Genomic DNA, 24,462 nt, shown 5'->3' with positions numbered 1-24,462 from the left:
TGAAATTTTATATTTGTCATTGCACAACTCTTTTCATGGTAGAAGGATACCTTAATGCAAAGTCCCAAGCTCTATAGTCAAGACAGACAGTATTCAGTTTTCTGCACAGCCATGGGGAAGTCACGTGATCTTAGGGAAAGTGTCTTCACTTACCCTTGGTTTTCTTGTCTATACATGAGGTTCATACTGAGCTGATTGTTATATGGACTAAGAAGACTATGTACAAAAGTGTCAAATAATGTGCTGGCACACAGTAGGCTCTCAACAAATACATAAATTCTTTTAGGGAAAGGAGTTGAATTAAATGAATGGAAGATGATAGATATTGACCATGCTAACAAAGAAAGAATATCAGATAAGCTATTTCATGATATCAGCTCTGTATTACTCAAGCCATAAATTAATAGACAATCATTAGGGATAAACCCCTAGATGTATTATTTCTTTTCCTGTCCATCTCTTCCAACACTTCTTACGTTTTTATTAAAAAAAAAAAAAAATGTATCCAAATCCCATCCCTTTGAACATTGTGTTCCCAAGGTTGTGCTGCTTCTATTTATCATTGAGATTTTAGGTAAATAATCCTGAAAATAAAAGGCAGATTTTCTGCAATTAATATCCCAGCTTGACTCTTTTAGAAATTCACTTTAGTTAATATTAGAAAAACAATTATTTCCCAAAACTAGAGAGTGTGTCATTATATGCATTTGAAATACACATAGATCCCCACATGGGGTGCTAAAGTCAGTGTTTACATAAGCTGCCATTCACCTTCTTGTCTTTCAGCAAGATTAACCTTTCAAAAGGTGAATTATATTAGCTATTTTCCGTTGCAGTCATCCAGGCAACCTTATCAACCCTTTAAAAGAAAGTACTGGAGTTGATGGACCTCTAGTAGGCAATCATTCTGTATAACTCTGTCCTTTTATGTTTCCTGTTGAAAGTCAGTGCTTGTAAATGGTGTTATTAAAATGGTGTATTTTTAATGAGATTTCACTATTTTGTATTCTAAGGGCTCCCTTTGTGGGATCCTTAGAGGCGCATTACCACGGCATTACAAGGCTGGCTAAAAATCTGCTCCTCGTTATCTGGGCCATGCAAGAGTGTGTTGTATTACAGCCCCAGAGCTACAGGCAAAATTCCTTTCAAGAGCCAAACACAGAGAGTATGTGGTATGAGAGCAAACTTTTTATGTGCCTGATGGGTGCCAGGAAACTTCACAGAGGACAGTAAGCATCAGATGTGTTGCTAGCACCTCAGCAGAATGAGCAAGCGCCCTCTGTGCTGCTTTGCACTGAGGAATTGGTGACAGTGCCACGTGCTAAGACAGAGTGCTGAGGCCAGTTATGATCGAGTCCCTTAGGCAGAGATGGTCTCCAAAAACCTGGTGTGATAGTACAACTTTTTAAGTTCTCCACACTGAAGTTTCCAGATGCCACTTTAGTATATGCACAAACAACACAGGCAATCCAGATTCAAGTAATTACTTAGTGTTGATACAGCACTATGAATGCTGTTTTTTCCTTCTCCCCACCCACCAAGGGTACCACAGAGCAGGCCACAGGAGTAGTCCAACACTCTTTCAACTTTCCTGATGGCCCCAGGACCCTGCCATGTATTGTGATCACTGGATAAACAACGTCAAGACAAGCATAAACCTATAGCTTTCCCTCTGCAGACCACTTGCTTATTAGAGAAATGAATGACCACTTTGAACTACATATTCTTTTGAATTACATACTCTTTTGTACAATCTAGTGATTATTTTATTCATATAATCATTGGAAATCATGTAGTGCTTTTCTTATGATGCTGTTGTCTTACGGTGGTAAAGTATAAACCTGTACACATAATTACACGATAATTACATGGAGTCACCCACAATGGGTGGTGCAGTTTGCTACTTCTGCAACTTCAGAAGAAGGAAAAACACAAATCAAGCCGCCAAATGTAAGTGAGCAAAAGAAGGTTAACAAAACAAAACAACAATCAGCTGAAAACGAGTACAAATAAACCTTTCTTTTCATGTAGGCCCTACTTTTCATGAGTGCACCCAATTTTGCTTCCAAAAGCCAGTGACAGGAAACCAGGTCCTAAGCCCAACTGTGGCCAGGAATATGCAGCCTTTTCCTGCTAGCATATTGGTGAAGAATTCTGTGAATATCAGAAATCGCATGTACAGGCAATGCTGTGACATAAGCAAATGTAAACTTTCTCTCTAGATGATGCTATATAATATAAATATAATATGACCACTTATAAAATTTAAAATTTTCTAGTAGCTGCATTAAAAAAGCAAGTGAAATTAATTTCAGTAATATAATTATATAACCCAATATATCTAAAATATCATTTAACATGTATTCCATAGTAAAATATTATTAATGAGATATTTTACCTTCTTTTATGGCCTAAGTCTTTGAAATTTAATACATATTTACACTTAAGCCACATCTCAGTTTGGATAAGCTATCTTTCAAGGCTCAGTAGCCACACAGGGCTACTGGCTAATGTGTTGGAGAGCACAGCTCTAGACCAAGCTTTTCGCATTCTTTAAAATAATTTGAAATGTATACTCATTAGTTCTTTTCTACCTCTAAAACTATGTCCTGTGTATTCTTGCAGACAGTGAATAAACAGATGGTAAAGTTATTCCAGGAACAAAATATGATAGAATAATCTTGGAAATAGTTTTGAAAAAAAAATGGGCTTACACAAAGGAGTTTTATCCATACTTGTCATTTCAACTAGTTTTCTTCCTCTGGAATGCCATCCTTCCTGTTCATTCATATTTTACCTACTGCTGTAGTCGAAACTTGCTGTGTTGTTTAATTTGTTTGGATCTGTGCTATCCAATATAGTAGCCCTAGCTACATTGGACCATTGATACCTTGTAATATTGCTAATGTGACTGAGAAAATGTTAATTTTATTAAGTTTTTGTTAATTTAAATTGAAAACTCCTACTGGATCCAGTTATTAAGAAACTTTTCAGTACATTTGGAATATTTGTATAGGTTAATCTAGTTTTTTTTTTTTTTTTTTTTTTAGATGCAATCTCACTCTGTCATCCAGCCTGGAGTGCAGGGGCGCAATTGTGGCTCACTGCAATCTCTGCTTCCTGGGCTCAAGCCATACTCCCACCTCAGCCTCCCAAACAGCTGGGACTACAGGCATGCACCACCACACCCGGCTAATTTTTATACTTTTTTGTAGAGTTGGGGTTTCATTATGTTTCCCAGGCTGGTCTCAAACTCCTGACCTCCAGTGATCTGCCCACTTCAGCCTCCCAAAGGGCTAGGATTACAGGTGTGAGCCACCACGCCCGGCCTTACTTTTTGAACTATAAATTTTATGGAAACCAAATTCAAGTCAAGATTTCTGGTAAAAAGTTAGCACCCAAATTGATATTACAGAAAGTATACATAAAAATGCACACTGGACTGGGTGCAGTGGCTCATGCCTGTAATCCTAGCATATTGGGAGGCCGAGGTGGGAGGATCCCTTGAGGCCAGGAGTTCAGGACCAGTTTGGTCAACATAGTGAGACTCCATCTCTACAAACAAATTCAAAATTTAGCCAGATATGGTATATGTCGAGGCTGCAGTGAGCTGTAATTGTGCCACTACACTCCAGCCTGGGTGGCAGAGTAAGACTTTGTCTCAAAACACAGACACACACACACACACACACACACACACACACACACACACACACACACAGGATTTTATAAACTTGGTACAAGAAAAAAATGTAAAATATATCATCAATAAAATTTAATGTTGAATATATTTTGCAATAACAGTATTTTGGACATATTGGGTTAAATAAAATATGTTATTAAAATTAACTTCACTTGTTACTTTTTACTTTTTTTAAGTGATGACTTGAAAATTTTAAATTACATATGTGATTTGCATTATATTTGCATTGGACAGTGCTGGTTTAGGTCTCACCTGGACTTTGAGAATGTCTTAAACACTTGATTTGGAGAGTAATGGCCAAGAATATAATGCATTCCTAAAACCTGTAAGTCATAACTGGCTTACAGGTGGCCCCTTGAAAAAGTCACAGGACTTAATAAAGTGCATCATAAATATACATTAGCTGTCATCAGAGCCAGCCTACCTTTCAATTTATTGCTCTGTGAAAAATTTTTGCCTTTTTTGTTTCTGGAATTATTTGTTTTTCTTTTTTCATTTATTTACCTTTTTAAATGAATTGATAATTCTTACCAATGCCATAATGGGATGTGAAATGCAGTAGTAAGCCTGTAATTTGCAAAGCATTTTGAAATTGATAGTTTTTTTTTCAAAAAGGATGTTATAAAAGCATATTATTTTACTTAGTTTCTGTAGACAGGAAAAGAGCATAGACTTATTAGCTTATTGAATTTGCTTTTCTGAATACCTCAGTATTGAATTGAACTACTAATTTATGATACAATTTCATACATCACAGATAACTAGACAGTGTTATTTTAGACGTCAAAATGTTTTTAAATCATGAAAGGAGTATTCATACACTATGCTAACAGGCTGTCAGCACACCAGAGGCTGATTTAGACTGTGTCTGGGTTACTTTCATGACCTCTAATGCTTCTGTGAAAGCATCTATTCACTGCACCATATCTGTCTTTCATCAGAATGAATTTGTCAGCCATTTCTAGGGAAGATAATGTAAAATAATTTTCCATATGTACTATTTGTATTTCATTGCTAACATGATCTATAATGTCCTTAGATAGAAGCTGATCAATTCAAAAAGAATTTCTTAAGCACCTATGACGGGCTAAGTATGGTAGGTAATATAATCCAATTCCTTGAAAAAACTAAAATTTACATGAGTCACTGAAATTAGCCTCTATGAAAACTTTAAACATCAGAGTAAAGAAAGAAAAGTTAATATTATTATGATAAATAGTATGTTCAAAGTTTTATTATCATCAAGTTTACATAACTAATATTCGTATAATCCACTTGTCTAGGAGTTACCAATAAGGTTTTAGAGGAGAGGTGATCACATTTTTAGAGGGTTAGTACAAAATATTTAATATGTAGAATATTTAAAATATCTAACATCTAAATTCAAATAAAGTGGCAACAAAGCATAGTGTTAAGAAGGACAGGAGAAGGCCAGTGTGGTGGCTCACGCCTGTAATCCCAGCACTTTGGGAGGCCAAGGTGGGAGGATCACTTGAGCCCAGGAGTTTGAAACCAGCCTGGGCAATATGGCGAAACCCAGTCTCTAAGTAAAAACATAAAACACAAAAAAATTAGCTAAGTATGGTGGTGTACGCCCGTAATCCCAGCTACTTGGGAGGCTAAGGTGGGAAAATCACCTGAGCCCAGGAAGTGGAGGCTGCAGTGAGCCATGATTTGCCACTGCAGTCAGGTTTTTTCTTTTTTTTTTTTAAAGAAAAAAAAAAAAAGAAAGAATGGGAGTAGTAAGAAGACTCAAATTCTAGGTCTGACATACCAGTGACCAGTGGTATGATTTGGGGATATGTCAAGATTTTTGAGCCTTGATATGATACATTAAATGAGGATTAATAAACTCTGCCCTGCCTAATCTATGGGGTCTTAGTGAAGATGAAATGATACAGGTTTGTGAAGGGTTTTCCTGAACTTCAAATGACTAGTCAAATGCAAGACATTATTATAAATGTAACTTCCTAAATTCCTGTGACGGCTTACAATATCTCTTTGCTTTCCTCAACTGCCAGCAAGCCTGATAGCATTGCAAATTATACTTGGGTGAAAACAGAAAAGTTTTGGTATAAATTGCCTCACACAGAGAAGTTATTTTTATTTTGAAATAACAGCCTCAATGTTTAGCTCTGCTGTTTTAATGTGACAAAATTTCACTTAACAATTAAAAAAGAAATAAAACCAAAGTTAGTTTTGACCGGACTTAATAAGAAGACCTCTTAGCGTTGCCATCTGGAACTACAGCCTTTGAAAATCATTTCGCACTTAGATTTGCAACTTGCAGTTTTATGTTGACAAAGGTCCTACCAATAATTGCTTCTCGTTAAATTTTACAGTAAACTTCATGACTAGGTTAGTATTTGATTGTTTTTATTCAAATAGAAGATTTTGGAATGTGAAGCAATTTTCAAAACATAGTGCCATCCAGGAAAGAGATTGGGATTTTAATTGTGTTGCCTTCATTATTGTTGGATGCCCCACGCATCCAACTCTAGCTCCTCAAGAAGTTTGGATAAAAGAATACAGTGACTCATCTCTTACAATAAATCTTGGCTGAAATATAATTTGTAAGTTGATTCGTGTTTTCAGGATCACATAGTTAATTTCATTTCATTTTATTTTATTTATTTTGTTCTTGAGATGGAGGACTCACTACATTGCCCAGGCTTGTCTTGAACTGCTGGGCTAAAGTGATTCTCCCACCTCAGCCTCCTGAGTAGCTGGGACTACAGGTGCACACCAGTGCACTCAGCCCATCACATATATTTTATTAATACAAAATAATGCTTACCTCGACTTCACTTCCTAAAACATCATAAACTTGTACCTTTCTCTTTTGAAAAGTAGGTAATTCCAAGCCCTTTGTGACAGGACCAGATAGTGGGTTGGCAGTAATTTGCTGTAAGATATTCCGCTGAACCAAATTTAATTTCTCTTCAAATGGAAGAAAAGCATAGCATATTATAGCTTAGAATTTTGATTTAAAAAAAAAAAAACACTTCTCAGGAAATTCTTTAGAGCAGAGAAATCCTGGGGGAAAAATCACATCACTTTTTACATAGCAGCTAAACCCTAGATATAAAGGAAAATAATGCCTGGTAGATGAGTGCCTGAGCTTAGATATCTAGAAATGATTAGTCATCCAAGACAACTGGGTCTTGCTATTGCACTTACCTTTTACATTGTTTATTCTCAGTAATTTTTCATATGCATTGATATTTAGAACATGTCTCATTTTAACTCTGTGTATTAGAAATCGATCTGCGTTTGAAAAGATAAAGATCAATTGGCACTTCAACACGTTTGAGCATTGAAAAGAATATTTTAAAATAGGTTTGAGCCATTAGAAATAATATTATGAAATAAAATATTTAAACAGATTTATAAAATTTTCAGTGAGGGTATAATTGTAACAACAAAATGGGGTAGTATTTTTAGTGATATATTTTAATTTTGAAAATGCATATTTATATTTTACATTATATATTTTGATATTTTTACGTTGGATTTATATGTAAAAATATAGAAAATAATATTTTTTATATTATATATTTTTAAATTTTTTTTTATTGTATTACATAGTATTTTCTTTCTTTCTTTTTTTTTTTTTTTGAGACAGATTCTTGTTCTGTTGCCCAGGCTGGAGTGCAGCAGCATGATCTCAGCTCACTGCACCCTCCACCTCCCCAGTTCAAGAGATTCTCTTGCCTCAGCCTCCTGAGTAGCTGGGACTATAGAGGCATGCCACCATGTCCAGCTAATTTCTTGTATTGTTAGTAAAGACGGGGTTTCACCATGTTGGACAGGGTAGTCTCGAACTCTTGACCTCAGATGTTCTGCCTTTCTCGGACTCCCAAAGTGCTGGGATTACAGGTGTAAGCCACTGCACCCGGGCTAAATATTTATTTTTTACATATAAATAAATACAACATACACTTAAATATATCTATAATATATTTGTTATATTGTTTTGTTTTGCTTATGACGTCCTTTCTTGATAAAGAATTTAACAGTGCTTACAAAAATACATAAATGCAATGAATAAGATAAATCCTTGAGAAAGTTAGTAGGACAGAAAAATAAGGCAATGATGATAATGATTTGATGACGATGAAGTAGTTGTTCAGTGTGGCATCAATGCTAAGCACTGCTGTAGACACTTTTGATGCAGCTACTCATGTAATCCTCACAATAACCTTAGAAATATCTTAGGATGAAAAAGAAATTAAGGTACATATTCCAAGTCACAGAGTTAAAAAAGCACTCATATTTGAAATCTGTCCTCTGGCCTTTGAGCCTGGGCTCTGGGTCACTGAGCTCCCCTGCCTTCTCCGTAAAACCAGCAGGTAAAATTACATATACACTTTACAGGGCGCCACACATTTGGTTCTAAGACTTTTAGCAGCTAAATCAAAGCTGCAAAAGCAATCATAGTGTCAATAGGATAAAATACCAGTCATTTTGAAGATAAAGTGGAATGCTTTACAGATTTACTTGAAACTACCTCCACCAAATATTGAATGCCGTGTCAAATTGTCCCCGTATCAATAATGGGATATAGTTCTTGAAAGTATCCCCACCTCCTCACATCAACATTTTAGTACCATTTTGGTGTATCAAAAAGAGGTTTCCTCTTCAGTATCTCCAGACACAACGATGTAGCTTGTGCAGTTGTTGGTGGAGTCACATGTTCTGTGCCAGAAAAGCACTGTTGTATTTTGCCAGCTCAGCTACAGACAAGCCTCTCAGCCTTCAGACCTTTGGTATTTTTTGTTTTGTTTTGTTTTGTTTTGTTTTTGTTTTTGTTTTATTATTATTATTATACTTTAAGTTCTAGGGTACATGTGCATAACGTGCAGGTTTGTTACATATGTATACTTGTGCCATGTTGCTGTGCTGCACCCATCAACTCGTCAGCACCCATCAACTCGTCATTTACATCAGGTATAACTCCCAATGCAATCCCTCCCCCCTCCCCCCTCCCCATGATAGGCCCCGGTGTGTGATGTTCCCCTTCCCGAGTCCAAGTGATCTCATTGTTCAGTTCCCACCTATGAGTGAGAACATGTGGTGTTTGGTTTTCTGTTCTTGTGATAGTTTGCTAAGAATGATGGTTTCCAGCTGCATCCATGTCCCTACAAAGGACACAAACTCATCCCTTTTTATGGCTGCATAGTATTCCATGGTGTATATGTGCCACATTTTCTTAATCCAGTCTGTCACTGATGGACATTTGGGTTGATTCCAAGTCTTTGCTATTGTGAATAGTGCCGCAATAAACATACGTGTGCATGTGTCTTTATAGCAGCATGATTTATAATCCTTTGGGTATATACCCAGTAATGGGATGGCTGGGTCATATGGTACATCTAGTTCTAGATCCTTGAGGAATCGCCATACTGTTTTCCATAATGGTTGAACTAGTTTACAATCCCACCAACAGTGTAAAAGTGTTCCTATTTCTCCACATCCTCTCCAGCACCTGTTGTTTCCTGACTTTTTAATGATCGCCATTCTAACTGGTGTGAGATGGTATCTCATTGTGGTTTTGATTTGCATTTCTCTGATGACCAGTGATGATGAGCATTTTTTCATGTGTCTGTTGGCTGTATGAATGTCTTCTTTTGAGAAATGTCTGAAATGCAGGCCAGGGAGTGCTCCAGAAAGTTTCACAGCGTGGGTGAGAGTGGCAGCAGAAAGTGGGACCAGGAGGAGTGATTGAGATGGGTCATTTTGAACATGCAATCAAGTGGCACATCTTAATATGTTGGTAAATACAGATGTAAAAGTATGTCACCCCACATTTTATCCAAACAATTTGCCCGGTATAGTTCAAATGGGGTTTTCAATTGCTTCCCCCGGAAGTGCAAGATTCAGCGTCTAAGTATGGTAGGCCAATTGCACCAAGCCTAGGGTTGATGCTACCTTTTGTGCAAAGGAGAGAGGTGATTAGGTCTGAATTTGACTCCTGGAGTGAGGCCTTGGCGGGTGGGGGGTTGCGGTCTCCAAAGCGTCAAGGGGTACTGTGGCTGTTATTTCACCAATGAAGAAAAGCAGCATCTCCATGAAGGTCTCAGAGGTTTTTCCTTTTTGCTTCCTTTTTGTTTTGTAGCTAAACAATGAACTAACTTGGCACTGTTTCAGAAGGGGCATTACATCAAAGAACATTCTTTCTCTCTCTTTTGTAACTGATAACAAGAGACAAGCAAAGCCTCTTTTATAGAGTGCATATTAATCACTATCAAAACACACAGCTGTTGCTTTAATTTGGCTACTAATTTACTTATAGTTTGATGTTGCCACTTTAAAATGAAGTATTATCACTGAGGCAACAATGTGAAAGTATGTTGTTGTAAACGACCTCTGAGTCATAAAAGCTCCACTTGTTTTGCCAAAAACGTAATCTGATGTTCAATGAATCTCCCACTGCCCAAGGACCTCTGTAATCCTGAGATGCGACATTTTGTTTGCAGACTCTTGATTTAGTGGTGCCTCTGCCAACTGATCAGTAACAAATGATAGCACAGCCAAGTGAGATCAGTGAGATTTGTGTCTGGTTTGTGTAGTGGTAAGCTGGTGGTGCCAGCTGTCTGCCAGAGACTCCTCCTAAAAACTCAGATATAGGGAGCAATAATCAGCTCATTAAAAAATGAAACAGCCAAGAAGAACCATTATGGTGATTGAAAACACTTGCTGGTGCAAGCGTTTCCCCAGCCCAGTCCACCAGCTGGCAGAGGTGTGGCTAGGGTTTCTGAGTGTGTGTAACTCCAGGGGGGTGACATTTACATAAACTACAATATGAATGGCGCCCCCTAGAGCTGTGTAATATGATATCCCTGCATTTTGTAGTCTACACTTTTTACCTTATCCATGGTGTCCTATTATTATTTAACACGTTTGTATTTCCACTTGCCTATAAACTCCTTCATAACTTGTTTCACTTTCTTGATCTTCATATTCCCAGGCCCTAGAATGCCTATGGCATAGAAAAGGCATTTTTATTTAAAGTTATTCAGTGAATGAAATAAAAGTGCAAATATATTTTTCAAAGCCAAGCATTTTAGCTTTTGTGTTCTAACAAGTAAGAACTTTCCAAAAATACCATTCATATTGGTATGTCACAAGATCTAATAGTGAGGAATCTTGTGGATGCAAGTGAAAGAAGCCTAAATCAAGCAGGTTTAAGTCAAAAAGATAAAAAGCACATTAATTGGTTCATGTAACAGAAAATCCCAGAATTAGACCCATCTGGCTCCATCACAGTCAAATCCATTGCCCTATATGATGACCTGACCACATTCTTGCCCCATCTCTCAGCTGTGCCTTTCTCTGTGTTGCTCCATTCCACCTTGCTGTTTCCATCCCACATCAAGATGGCCACGAACTGCGTCACACTAACAGCCAGTCTTTCAGCAATCATTTTCTTCCCATCACAGCGAAATCCCAGATTTCATTGTAATTACACTGCCTTGGGTCATGTGCTCATCCTAAACCAATAATTGTGGTCAGAGGATTGGAATGCTCTGATGGGCAGGAGGGGAGGCGAGTGGGAAACTGAACCACATGGCCTAAGAGGGTGGGAGAGGTTTCTTTTTCAAAACAAGAAGAAACAAGAAAAAGGAAAAAGAAAAAAACAAGATGTTTTCCTGACATCATTCCTCATTTAACAGGTGGTGAAACCAGGGCTCAGAGAAGACATGTGTCTTGACAATGTAAGTCTTCTGACACTGAGTCCAGTATGTTTTTTACCTTGTCTTTCATTCATTCTTGGGCTGCTTCAGGTTTTTAAGTGATTAGATATAAGATATATATATATATATATATATCTTATTTATGATAGACATATCTGTTATGTATATACATATATATATATGTACATACACACGTCAGATAGCATGGTGCTCTGAGAACACTGAAGAACGAGAATAAGTGAGTGGGTTGATTGATCATTAGAATCATAAGAATATTTTTTGAGTCTTTGGTTCAGTATGATTCAGCTTGATTTTTTTGACAGATCATACAAGTAGGTAGAAGCTTTTTCAGAATTACTGGCAGTGATTCCAACAAAAAGCAATCCAATGCAAATGGCTGTCTTGTTTCTCTGCACTCTTAACTACTGAAATGTTTTGTTTGCTTTGATTTGGATGTGGGTCTGGTTTTAGTGAGAGTGAAGTGGCACTTTGGCCTGAAGGACTGTGTATTTTAGAGAGTCATAGACATTCGATCTGCAGCCCACACTGCACAGGAGACACTTTCATAAATGCTGCATGATTCTGTGTCCACATCTGCACAGAGCAGCACATCCTTGATGACCACATTTTATTTCAACTTAGTTTTGTTTACTATGTAATTCACTTTTTGTGGCAGTTCATATTGAAGGTATGAAAAGGATAACAATTTCACAAGAACTTGAGTTGAACTCATGCAGAGGAAGAGGGAGTTAAAGGGACTGCCCTGAAATCAACCTGCTTATTTAAGTAGATTTGAAGAAAAACAGAGCATGAAACAACAAATCAGCCTGACTTATCTAAGAAGAGTGGATAAAATAGTCCCTGCAGGAGGAAATGTGTAACCAAATACAGTACTTTATCACACCTTCACGAAACCTTGAAATAGCTCTGTGAATTTATATTGTTTCCGAAAGACATGTGAGCCGTGCTGTCTTATCCTGCCCCACTGTGAACCCTGAAATCAATCCATTGCTCTCTCAAACTTTGGGAAAATGATATACTGGAAATGTCAATGAACTAGCTGCAGTCACAGAATGTGTTTTCACTTTCCAAGTTTACTGAAGTGGAAGACAGAAAGGACGTCTTCCTAAAAAATAACCGCATATACTCACAGACCTGTATTTTCTTGACATGAGTATATTTCTATTAAAATGCCTCCTTAACATGAGAAAACCTTGTAATTACTTTCCTTCACAAATCATTTGCCTCCTTTATATTTTCAAAGATGGTCAATTCTAATTTCTTTTTTGGAGATTTTATAAAACAGAGGCCTTGGAGAAAGGAAATGGATACCGTTCAAAGAAATCTACATCCTGAAACACAAAAGGCCAGAGTTAGATCTTTGGTGCTTCCGTCTTTCCACAAATCACCCACCTCTGTTTCAGCTTATACTAGTTCATAATCATTGTTTTGAATTGTAGATATTCTGAAGAAGCACATTATCAATGGATAAAATGCAATTTAAGACTTCTGGCTCATGAGGAACAGTGAAAGGTGGTTAAACATTAAGTTGAATCATACTACTCAACTTGGAATCCTTTCCCTGTATACTTTTTGCAAATTTTCTATTTGTTTATTTATTTCACAATAATTTTAACAGTGCTGATCTCTTACTCTGTGGAGCAGTTAACTATTCTCCAACTGGTTATACATATCCTGTGCCATTTGTGTCTTACTGCTCCTCTTCATATTGCGGACAATGATTTGCTAAGTCTTTTTCCTTTCACTTACAGATTACCAGTAATTTTATATTCACAGATAACTTTTAAAACATTTTTATAAATATGTTGGTTGAATAAATTAGAAAGTAATGCAAATGAAAGAATAATAAGAACATGTCATTGTAATCTCTGAAGAGACCAGTATATATAGTATGTACAAACATATTGTTGAAAGGTAACATCTGTATATTTCTCATTTAGACCTATAACTAATAAATAGATGTTGGTATCTCCGTGGGAAACTCCACAGAGTTTATTATTCATCAGATGGTTCTCTAAGTCTATGTATTGAGTATTTGTCAAGCAAAAAGGGAATGTTTGCTACTTACTAGCTTTATAAACCTTGGGCAAGTTCATGGACTTCTCTGTGCCTGTTTTTTAATCTTCAGAATGGCAGTAATGATATTACCCATGGTGCTATTGTGAGAATTAAATGAGGGAAAACATCCAAAGTCCTTAGTAATATACCTGGCATATTATAAGTGCTTCTTAAGTATTTGTTATTTTTTAAAATAGCTTTTTTCAATATTGTTACTAACCATAATACTGTTAGAGAATTATTTTCAAAACCAAGCTTTCACATTTTGGGAGGCAGTGTCATGTTTACAGCAGTCAGGTTTACAAAGCCAGCAGTACCTAGATTCCTTTCATAGCTCTTCTGTTAAACAGATGGATAGTCTTGGGACACACTCAAAGTTTCAAAACCCAATTTCATCTAGGAAAAACATAGGGAAGTTAGAAAGTTGCATCCCAGATGGTAGCTGAAAAATGAGAAGGTAATATTATTAAATAATGTAGAAAAATGGCTTCATAAAGAAAACTTCCCTCACCTTTTTATTTTTTTATTTTTTTATTTTTAGAAACAGTATGGATAGCAATTACTAAACTGAGAAAACACTTCTCTAGTTTAACAAATGATGCCAAAGCTTGTCATTAAACCTCATCCAATTGTTTTGCTCTAGAGCTGAACACCTTTGGCCAACAAAAGAAATTACTTGCCTGATCCTTAAATTTGTAAACAAAAAAACATTATTTTCTGTTTATTTGTACAATGTAGAAGTAGGTCTAAAGTAATTGGCAACTTGGCAAGTTTTTATTTTATCTCAACAGTGAAAATACTTAAGCCGTGTTATAGTTTCAGACTTAATTTCTTATTTCACACAGTCTTCACTTTTGTCTTCTGATAAATGGATGTCAGCTGCTTAATTCTTAAATACAATATGATTTCCAAAACAAACTTATTGGGCATGAGTTCAACTATACTGGTTGGTTAATCTTTTATTTTTGATGTAGAATTTAATTACAGACCTCAAATAAATCTACCTCCAAATATAATATTAAATCTTAAAACTTTAACTGCCTTTAAGCATGGCCAGAGTCCTTGGAACTTTTTATTTATCTGCAGACTTCTACAGAATAACAGTTTCATGGCTGCTGAAACATTTGTCATATTTCAAAATCTAGTCTTTATCTGTGGCCTTAAAGTAGATTTAGGTCTTGCAAGACTTTTTTATCTTATAAAAATAGTTCACTTCTTTCAACTACATGTAAAGATTGCAGGCTGGGCTAAAGTGACAAAGAATGCCTTAAGGGGAACTTTGAATGAATAACTTTAAAGGAAACTATTTTCACCAAAGACTTGTCCAGATTTAATTAGTTATGAGGGTCAAAGGGAGGGAGAAAAGGCCAGAAGCCTGAAGGGATTGCCGGAGTAAAATGTTAAGGAGAAGTGAGGACTCACGTGGAGAAGGAAGTGTAGCCACTTGAAGGTTTAATAATCTTGTGATCTAGTGTCAAGTATTGTGATTTCTAAGGGTAGAAGTGAAAATGTGAAATATTAACCAGCACTGTTCATTGCTAGAGGTGACTCATACCCTTACCATCTTCTTCAGCATATTGGGTATATTATCCTTCAAAATAATAAATGTTGGAAGAATATCATTTGCTCCATCAAAAAGGTTGAAATAAATGTGGTTTATAGTGAACATTTTCTCTCAACAAACGGAGTTAACACTCTTCTTGCAAAGCCACAAAAAAATGAATTCTATCACATGCCACAAGGAAGCTATGATTTTAAAAAAGGACACACATGGATCTAGAATTCATTTACTTTAAGCTAAAGGTAGAAATTAATTAATAAGGATTGTGATGCTTTTTTGTTTTTGTTATAAAACACCCACCAAAAATTTGGTACCATGTAAACATTAGCAAAGCCATAAATGTGCAGTGGTGTTTTTTTTGTTTTTGTTTTTGTTTTTGTAAATATTGTATGATGGTAGCTTATATTAAACATAGTAGGTCAGCAGTTGGCACATAGTTGGTTTATGACAGCACCAAGTTTTGTAAGGGATGGATCAAGTGAGGCAGAGTATTTTCTTAAAAAGCAGTAGCCAAGACACAGAACATGTACAGCATAATCCCATTTATCTGTTTTTGAACACTGTATGTGATTCACACACACACACACACACACACATTCATTCTTTACTGTAAAATTTTAGCTACTACAATATGTTACTATTAGTGTTTTTTGTGGTTGTCATTTTTGGTTTTGTTTTTGTTTTGAGACATGGCCCTGCTCTGTCATCCAGGATGGAGTACAGTGGCATGATCATGCTTACTACAGCCTCAACCTCCTGGCTCAAGTGATCCCTCCACCTTAGGCTTCCGAGTAGCTGAGACGACAGGCATGCACCACCAAACCGGGCTATTTCTTTCTTTTTTAAATTTTTTGTAGAGACAGAGGTCTTGCTATGTTGACCAGGCTGGCCTTGAACTCCTGGGCTCAAGCGATCCTCTGGCCTCAGCCTCCCAAAGTGCTGGGATTATAGGCATGAGACACCAGGCCTGGCCAGTATTTTAGTTTTTTAATAAGGAACATGTAGCAGCATTAAAAAAAAATGCAAGGCCAGGTGCAATGGTGCACGCCTGTAATCCCAGCACTTTGGGAGACTGAGGAGGGTGGCTTGAGGCCAGGAGTTTGAGACCAGCCTGGGCAACATAGCAAGACCCCATCTCTACAAAAATATAATTTAAAAAATTATCTGGGTGCAGTGGCACATGCCTGTTGTCCCAGCTACTCAGGAGGCTGGGGTGGGAGAATCACTTGAGTCCAGGAGTTGGAGGCTGCAGTGAGCTCTGGTTGTGCCACTGCTCTATAGCCTTCTAGGTCACAGAGTAAGACCCTGTCTTTAAATTTAAAAAAAAAAAAAAAGCAAGAAACCAATAGTCCATGCGGGTAGCTCAAAACTAAGAAGAGAAAATAAACCTCCAAATGAATTAGAAGTGGGACTGAAATGTTGTCACAGAGCTTACATAGTCAGAAAATACACAGCAGAGCCATGAAATTATGATAGTGGCCTGGAAGGTCTGCCCCTTAATACCTATGCAATCTCAGAAAAGTCACTCAGACCAGTTGCGCCTCAGTTTCCTCTTATGTAAAACGAGACAGTTTTACCAACTCTAAAATTCATTGTTGATATTTACTTATGCAACAGATTACTTCTCTATAACCTCAAGCAATACTCACTCATGTTTCCCCACCCTACAGTTTTGTGACTGCCACTCAGCCAGTGAGAATGGCCACAAAGAAAGGAGACATTTCTCTGAACCTCTTTCTCTGCCCTTGTTACCCAGGCGTCTCTCTCACATAATCCTGATACACAGCCATGGTGGAAGCACAGACGCCTAGAGTGCTAAGGGACTTCTAGACTGCATTCACTTTCTGGAAACTGCCATTTGTGTGTATGGTGTCTTTACAACTTGGATTTTTGTTTACAGAATATGAATCGACCCATCAGCTCACTTAAACACACTTAGAAAAGGCAAAAGATCATTAGGAATGTGGCTAGAACCAATACCAAGTCCTCAAACTCACGGTTCAGTGTTCCTTTCACCACCTGCTGATGCCTCCCAAGCAGCACTTGAAAATAAACAGATTTTGGTAAGTGAGATGGTAACTGGAATTTCTATAGAGGGAGATTTTTAATGAGCAAATTCTGAAATTTTGTTTATAAATTATATCCTAAATTTTAATAGAGAACTAAGATAAGACAAAAACAATGTTGTATACCACAGGAAAGAATGAGGAAGAACGCGGAATCTTTTCTTTTTTTTTTTTTTTTTTTTTTTTTTTTTTTTGCTACAGGGTCTTACTCTGTCACCCAGGTTGAATGAAGTGCAGTGGTGCAATCATAGCTTACTGCAGCTTCTAACTCCTGGGCTCAAATGATCCTCCCTCCTCAGCCTCCTGAGTAGCTGGAAATACAGGTGGGTGCCACCACACCCAACTAATTTTTAAATATTTTGTAGATCTCACTATGGGTCTCACTGTGTTGTCCATGCTGGTCTCAAACTCCTGGCCTCAAATGATCTTCCAGCCTCAGTCCCCCAAACTACTGGAATAACAAGTGTGCACTCAACCAGTAATAAGGAGTCTTAACAAGGCATTAACGCAAAAACTAATGTCTTGTTTATTAAAAGTAGTAAAATGAAGAGTATTGACTATTATATTTTTAAAAACTGGGGGAAACATAGTTTTAGGAATCTCTGTGTATTCATCCATTTATTCAACAAACGTTGTCTTTTATTTATCTTTGGTTTTACTATGTACCAAACATGGCTGGGTACTACAGATTTATAAATGAAATACACAGAAACTTGTTCAGATAAACTCTGTTTCATGGTGGGGTGGGGCGGGGGGAGTGCAGAAAAGAACGAGGTGACATATTTCTGTGTGATAGGCGCAATGGTGCAATCATGCCCATTGTGCAGTGGTAGCGGGGGGACATGGCAACAACCCCATGCTGGAAGGGCCCAGAATGACTTACTGGAGGAAATAAAGCTTAAGGTGAACTTAGAAGACTAGGAGTTCACCAGGCACAGGGGAGGCAAAACATTACCTGTGGAGGGAATAAAGAGTACTAGAGCTCAAGTGTATTTAGGAAAATGAGAGAAGCTTGATACCACAATAGACATTCGACAAGAAAATAAGTCAAGTAGAAAATTTTTTGTGTGAATATCTCTTCTTGTGGTCATCTCTAAGCTAAGTCATTTACATTCCCTTATTTCATGTAACCCACACACTGTCACCACATTGCCATATCTACAGATTTTACAGCCACAAAAACTGAGATTAGGTGAAATGTCAGAAGTCACATACCTAATAAGCAGCAGTACTCATATTTAAAACTAGGTCTATGGAATCTCAAAGCCTATTTTTATAGCAATTACACAATTCATAATCTATGAGAACAAAATCTATATTCTATCCTAGATTCAGACAGCTCTGCAATCATTTATTCAAAAAATACAAATTCAACTCCATGAGCATAATAAGCACCAAGTATGCAAAGATGCATAACAGCCAGCTAGTTAGCTATGAAGCTAATTATAAAAGGTAGTGTTAGAAATATATATAAGCCCCTAACAAGTTGAAGATAGGGGTGGGAGAGAGAGAGAAAATGGTTCTAAGCTGGCACAGGTGAAGAGAGTCAGAGAAAACTTCCTAAAAGAAATGATGCTGGCTGGGCATGGTGACTCATGCCTGTAATCCCAGATAGCACTTTGGGAAGCCAAGGCGGAAGGATCACTTGAGCCCAGGAGTTTGAGACCACCCTGGGCAACATAGCAAGACCCCATCTCTACAAAAAATGTAAAAATCAGCCAGGCATACTGGTGCATGCCTGTAGTTCCAAGTACTCAAATGAGGCTGAGGTGGCAGAATGACTTCAGCCCAGTCATTTAAGGTTACAGTGAGCCATGATTGCACCACTGTACTCCAGCCTGGGTGACAGGGCAAGACCCTGTCTTTTAAAATATATATATATATAAGGAAGAGTGAGGTAAAATATGATAGAAAAGTCATTGAAGACAGAAGGTGTAGAAACTGTGTGTTGTGTACATAGGATGATACAGGGTCTGTATTTTTGGAATGTGGAAGGCAAGGCAGGGAGTGGTGAAAGATGAGGTTTGAGTGGTCAGCAAGCTATGGAGGCCCTGGAGACCATGTGTGCAAGGCTTGGATTCATCTTATAAGAAACGAGGAGCTATAGGAATTTAAACCAAAGATGGACTTATTCAGATCTTACCTTTGGACAGCAGACAAACAACAGCAGTTATGAAGCTTTGAAAATGTTTAGGCAAAAAATGATAATAGTGGAATCAGAAACAGAAAGAAACAGATTCAAAAAGTATGTAGGTCATACAATGAGTAGGACTTGGTTGTTTTAATGTTGGAAATGAGGGAGAAGAAAGAGTTAAAGATAATTCTCAGATTTCTAGTTTGGGGCAATCATGTGATTTTGAAGGTTTTCTGTGCTCATGAACTTCATTAAGACTTATGGACTTCCGTACTTTTCATGTGTATTATTAACAAATCATTTCACTGAATTGAAGTAATAACTTCTATACTCCATAGTCACTAAAAATGTTTTTTTAATTTTTATAGAAAATCTCAAATTAGAGTTTTTAAATGGTTATTTAGTTAAAATATACTTTAAACCATATGGTCTTATCATCAATTATAACTATTTTTAGTGTCACAATAATTTTAATGATAAACATTGTACTACATCAACCAAGTTTTCTTTTTTTAAATAAACCACATATTCTTATTTTCAACATATCTCTATTTTCTTTTCATAGTTTCCAATATTATGAATTTAATTCTTGTTTTCAGTTTGGTGATGTTAGTCTCCTTCACTATCTCAGCCTAACACTCTGATATTTTCCATGCTTGTGACTTCTGAATATTTATAAAAGAGTTTTTTCTTTGAAACAAAATTGGCACAGTATTGAAATTTCTTGAAGATGAGTTATAGGTACTTGAGGTGCTTTGTTACTATCATTTTGCCTTTACTTAATTTTTATAATCATTACGAAATATATAATGCATGCATATTTTTGATATAGATAGATATAGTTAGATTATATTCAGGTAATTTAATTTAAAATATATAATCTATCCATGTGGATGACATGAATTTTCTTCATAGTTCTTGAAACAAGTCATCACTTTTAGATGTGTTCACTTAAATTGAAAAGTTTTAGAACCCACTTAGGTATGTGGTAGAGCTGACTGCAGTAAAAAACACTGAGACCATCAAATTGCATTAAAGGATTTTTACAGTTGAAGAGCAAGTAATGGTTTTATCTGGGAAGATTATTAATAGATTTTTGAATGAACTCAAAGTCAATAAGGAATAAGGCATTAAGTGCAGAATAAATAAGTGAAAGTGGAAAAAATTTTAAAGGCTACATTTACGGAATATAGAATCACCAAATCTAGCTTTGGTGGAATGGTATTAAGCGAAATGGAAATTAAATAAGCTTTGGGCCATGTTATGTGGAATGCTGAAAGTTTCCAGCAGAAGCTGTTATAATTCCACGTTCATTTGGGAATGCTGATGTAATGATCTGGTATAAATGGAATTGAGAGAAGAAAATCTAGAGCAAGGCAAATCAGTATCGAGGCTCTTGTAACAATTCAAATAAAAATGATAAGGGCCTCAACTTGAGTCCTGGTGATGAAAAGGAGAATGGGAGTTGAGGGTGAGTGAGATAATGGAGAGCTGATATGCACTGTGATTGTCGATGGATTAGACCTGACAGGGAGAAGGAATTTCAAGCTTTTGAAGGATCTTGTAGTCTGGATTGGGGAGCTAAGTCAACAGGGGAAGGTAGTTTTAGAAGGAAGGTAAGTTCATCTGATGGACAAAGTTTCTGATGCCATAAAGCTTGGAGTTTTGCGGGAAGGGAAAGGAAATAAACGACTAACTTAGTAAACAAGCACATTTGAGAAAGTGATAGGTAAGAAGAAATAATCAGATACAGGCCGGGCGCGGTGGCTCACGCCTGTAATCCCAGCACTTTGGGAGGCTGAAGCGGGCGGATCATGATTTCAGGAGATCGAGACCATCCTGGCTAACACAGTGAAACCCCATCCTACTAAAAATACAAAAAAATTAGCCGGGCGTGGTGGCGGGCGCCTGTAGTCCTTGGGAGGCCGAGGCAGGAGAATGGCATGAACCCGGGAGGCGAAGCTTGCAGTGCGCGGAGATCGCGCCACTGCACTCCAGCCTGGGCGACAGAGCCAGACTCTGTCTCAAAAATAATAATAATAATAATAATAATAATAATAATAATCAGATAGATAGAATGAAGCGTTCTCGGAGGGAGAAATACACTTGAGATACAGTGGTCAAGAATCTCTTTGTCCAGGGGACATCCTGAACTGAAACCTAAAAGGCAATGAGAAGAGGAAATATCCTTCCTAGGGAAGTGAAGGGCAAGTGTGAATACTCTAGGGCGGAAACGAGTTTGGTGTGTTCAAAGATACAAACACCGGTCTGTCTGTCTGGAACATAGTGACAACAAATCAAGAGCCTTGAAAATGAGACACAGAGGCTGGCAGCAATCAGATCAGGGGAGTCGTTTTCTGCCTTAGTAAGGAGTCTGATTTCATACTTGCTTGATGCAAAGGCATTGAAGGGGTTTAAGAAGCAGCAGAGTGGAGTGGAAGGTTGTGTATGTGACATGATCTGCTAACTGAAGCCACAGTTAGGATAAGATGCCTGGGGGAGAGACTAAAAGAGAAAGCTTGGTAAGTATCTGACTGTATTTAGGCAGCAAGGAAGAAAGGGAAAGGTGGAAGATGTAGGACAGGAAGCAACAGAGTGCTAATACACAGTCCCCCAAAGAGGAGGAAGTTTGCCAAAGGAGAGAGTGGTGCAGTGAGGTCAAATGTCAGATGAGACCAAGAGATTGAAGGGGCACTGTATTCAGAGGTGTCATCTTATTTCTCATTCACAACACGATTTAGAGTCAACTTTAATTATTCAGTGAAGGAATACATTTAGTCCAAGGCCCTACACATCTCATGGTGGATGGCATTAGCACTTGCATAGAAGATATATATTTTTTTTAATTTTTCATTTTTTTTTAGGACACAATCTCACTCTGTCACCCCAGTAGGAGTGCAGTGGCATGGTCGTAGCTCACTGTAGTCTCAATCCCCTGGGCTCAAGCAATCCTCCCTCCTCTGCCTCCCAAAGCCCTAGTATTACAGGCATGAGCCACTGCACCTGACCACATAGAATTTTTTAAATGTGAGAACTGGATCTGTACTTATAAACACTAAAGGAACAGTTTTTAAATATGCACATTTCTGTTTTATTTTGTACAACGATTTCTTCCAAAGTTTCACAATTTTGATTAATAGAGTAATTCCTATAAACTTCTGTCTTACCTTACAGAACCTCTTTAGGAACCACAATGCAAATTTAAAAAAAAACAAAAAACCTAACCCTAAAGTCAGGTTTACTGCCTGACCCTGAAGTAGACATTGGTTATGCAGCAATGAGTAAGATAAGCACTGCCCTTCACCCTCTGAACTTGCCATCTAGTGGGGGAGAAATGTGAACAAGGAAAAGAGCAGGGAGCAAAGGGAGAGGTTAACAAGGGCTTATGTCCTGGAGTGGGGAGGCCTTCAGGTGAAGGGGCATTTAAACTAATATCTGAGAAATGTTTAAGAGTTCTGAGGAATGGTGGGGATGAAATTGTGGGGAGGAGAATCTGACAGTATCTGCCTGGCCAGACTGTAGTCCCTAGTTGTTCAGTCAAACACTAATCTAGATGTTGCTCTGAGAAGCTTCAGCTCTGCTTTTAAGGCCTTTCAACTGATTGAATCAGACACATCCAGATTATCCAGAATAAGCTCCCTCACTTAAGATTGCTAATTGTGGTCTTAATCACATCTACAAAATACCTTCACAGAAATACCTAAGTTGATGTTTGATTGAATAATGGGGAACTGTAGCCTGGCCAAGTTGACCCATATAACTGACCATCACAGAGATTTTTCCAGAAAAGAGAGCGTGTGTCATGCAAATATATTGTAATAATGAATTTTCCATCTTTATTGGATTATTCTATATTATAAATCATTCTTATTAATTAGCTAGTAAGGCTTAACCCTATGTTTGAGTTGTCCTATTTGTCTGACAATAATTATTTAATTTTTACAATATTCCTGTGGGTAATCTTTTCTTATTCTTCAAATTCCTGAGGTTCATAATACTAGTACAGGATATGTAGCTCTAATCATTAACAGGCAGTAAGGAAATGGTGGAACCTTTTTTGAGACGGAGTCTTGCTCTTTCACCAGGCTGGAGTGTAGTGGCACGATCTCAGCTCACTGCAACCTCCGCCTCCCGGGTTCAAGTGATTCTCCTGCCTCAGTCTCCCAAGTAGCTGGGACTACAGGCATGTGCCACCATGCCCAGCTAATTTTTGTATTTTTAGTAGAGATGGGGTTTCACCATGTTTGGACAGGATGGTTTTGATCTCTTGACTTCATGATCCACCCACCTTGGCCTCCTAAAGTGCTGGAATTACAGGCGTGAACCATCGCGCCCAGCCAGAACTTTTTCTTAATTCCCTATGTAAGACCCTCCACATATTAACAAACTTTTCTGATATCCTAAAATGAAGCATGTTAAAGTGAATGTCAAGTGCTAATGAGTTACAAATTAGTTATAAACATGATATTTATATAACTAGACTAATAGACCAGTTTCTATCACAAAGTCAGATTATCTTAAATTTACTATATTCTATTTCATGATTTCTTTTTATAAGTGAAAAGATTTCATTGAAATGTAAAGTGTGGCTTCCACTATAGTAGCTAAGACAGTCTCAGCAAATAGAAGGTGATCAACCAGCATTGATTTTTAAGCAAAATGTGAGAAATATACTAAACTATGTTAGTTCAAAGTCAGAGGTCACAGACATGAGGACATTAGGGCATTGGAAAATAAGAGAAAAATGATATAAAGGCAGGAAGATTTAAAGAAATGTTACACATTATACTTATAAGTACCGCGGTGTATAAACACAGGTTTTAATGGAGACATCAAGTGATTTTTTTATAGAGTCAGTATCACTGATTTGGGAGAGTTGCATTTAATGAAGAGACTTGTAGTTATTCTAAGCTGAAGTAATAGGTTGCATGTGGGAATATTTTATTTCTCCATCTCTTAATTTGAATAAAAGCTCAAAAAGCTGAAAAAAATAGGAATCACCCATAATCTAGGATTTGAAAAATCTGTTTCAAATAAAGGTTAAAGTCCCCCATAAAGCCCTCTAGTTCTTTTCCCCAGAAGTAAAGACTGTCAATATTTGTGTGCATCAGCTTCTAGGTTTTACCTTATACTTCTTGTAGTGTGTGTGTGTGTGAGAGAGATTGTGTGTGTGTGAGGGAGATACAGCCACCTATACACACACACACACACACACACTCCCT

The 24,462-nt window shown here is 37.3% G+C and overlaps 1 protein-coding gene across 2 annotated transcripts in view; it reads left to right on the top strand.

The window, feature by feature from the left end:
• The window catches only part of UNC5C (unc-5 netrin receptor C), a 385,680-nt gene that overhangs the window by 179,747 nt on the left and 181,471 nt on the right, over positions 1-24,462 (top strand). The window lies entirely within an intron of this gene.

The sequence above is a fragment of the Macaca mulatta genome, chromosome 5 (genome assembly GCF_049350105.2).
Source record: "Macaca mulatta isolate MMU2019108-1 chromosome 5, T2T-MMU8v2.0, whole genome shotgun sequence".
Taxonomy (NCBI): Eukaryota; Metazoa; Chordata; class Mammalia; order Primates; family Cercopithecidae; genus Macaca; species Macaca mulatta.
The sequence above is the reverse complement of the archived record's forward strand: the minus strand, read 5'-3'. Positions and strand labels throughout refer to the sequence as shown.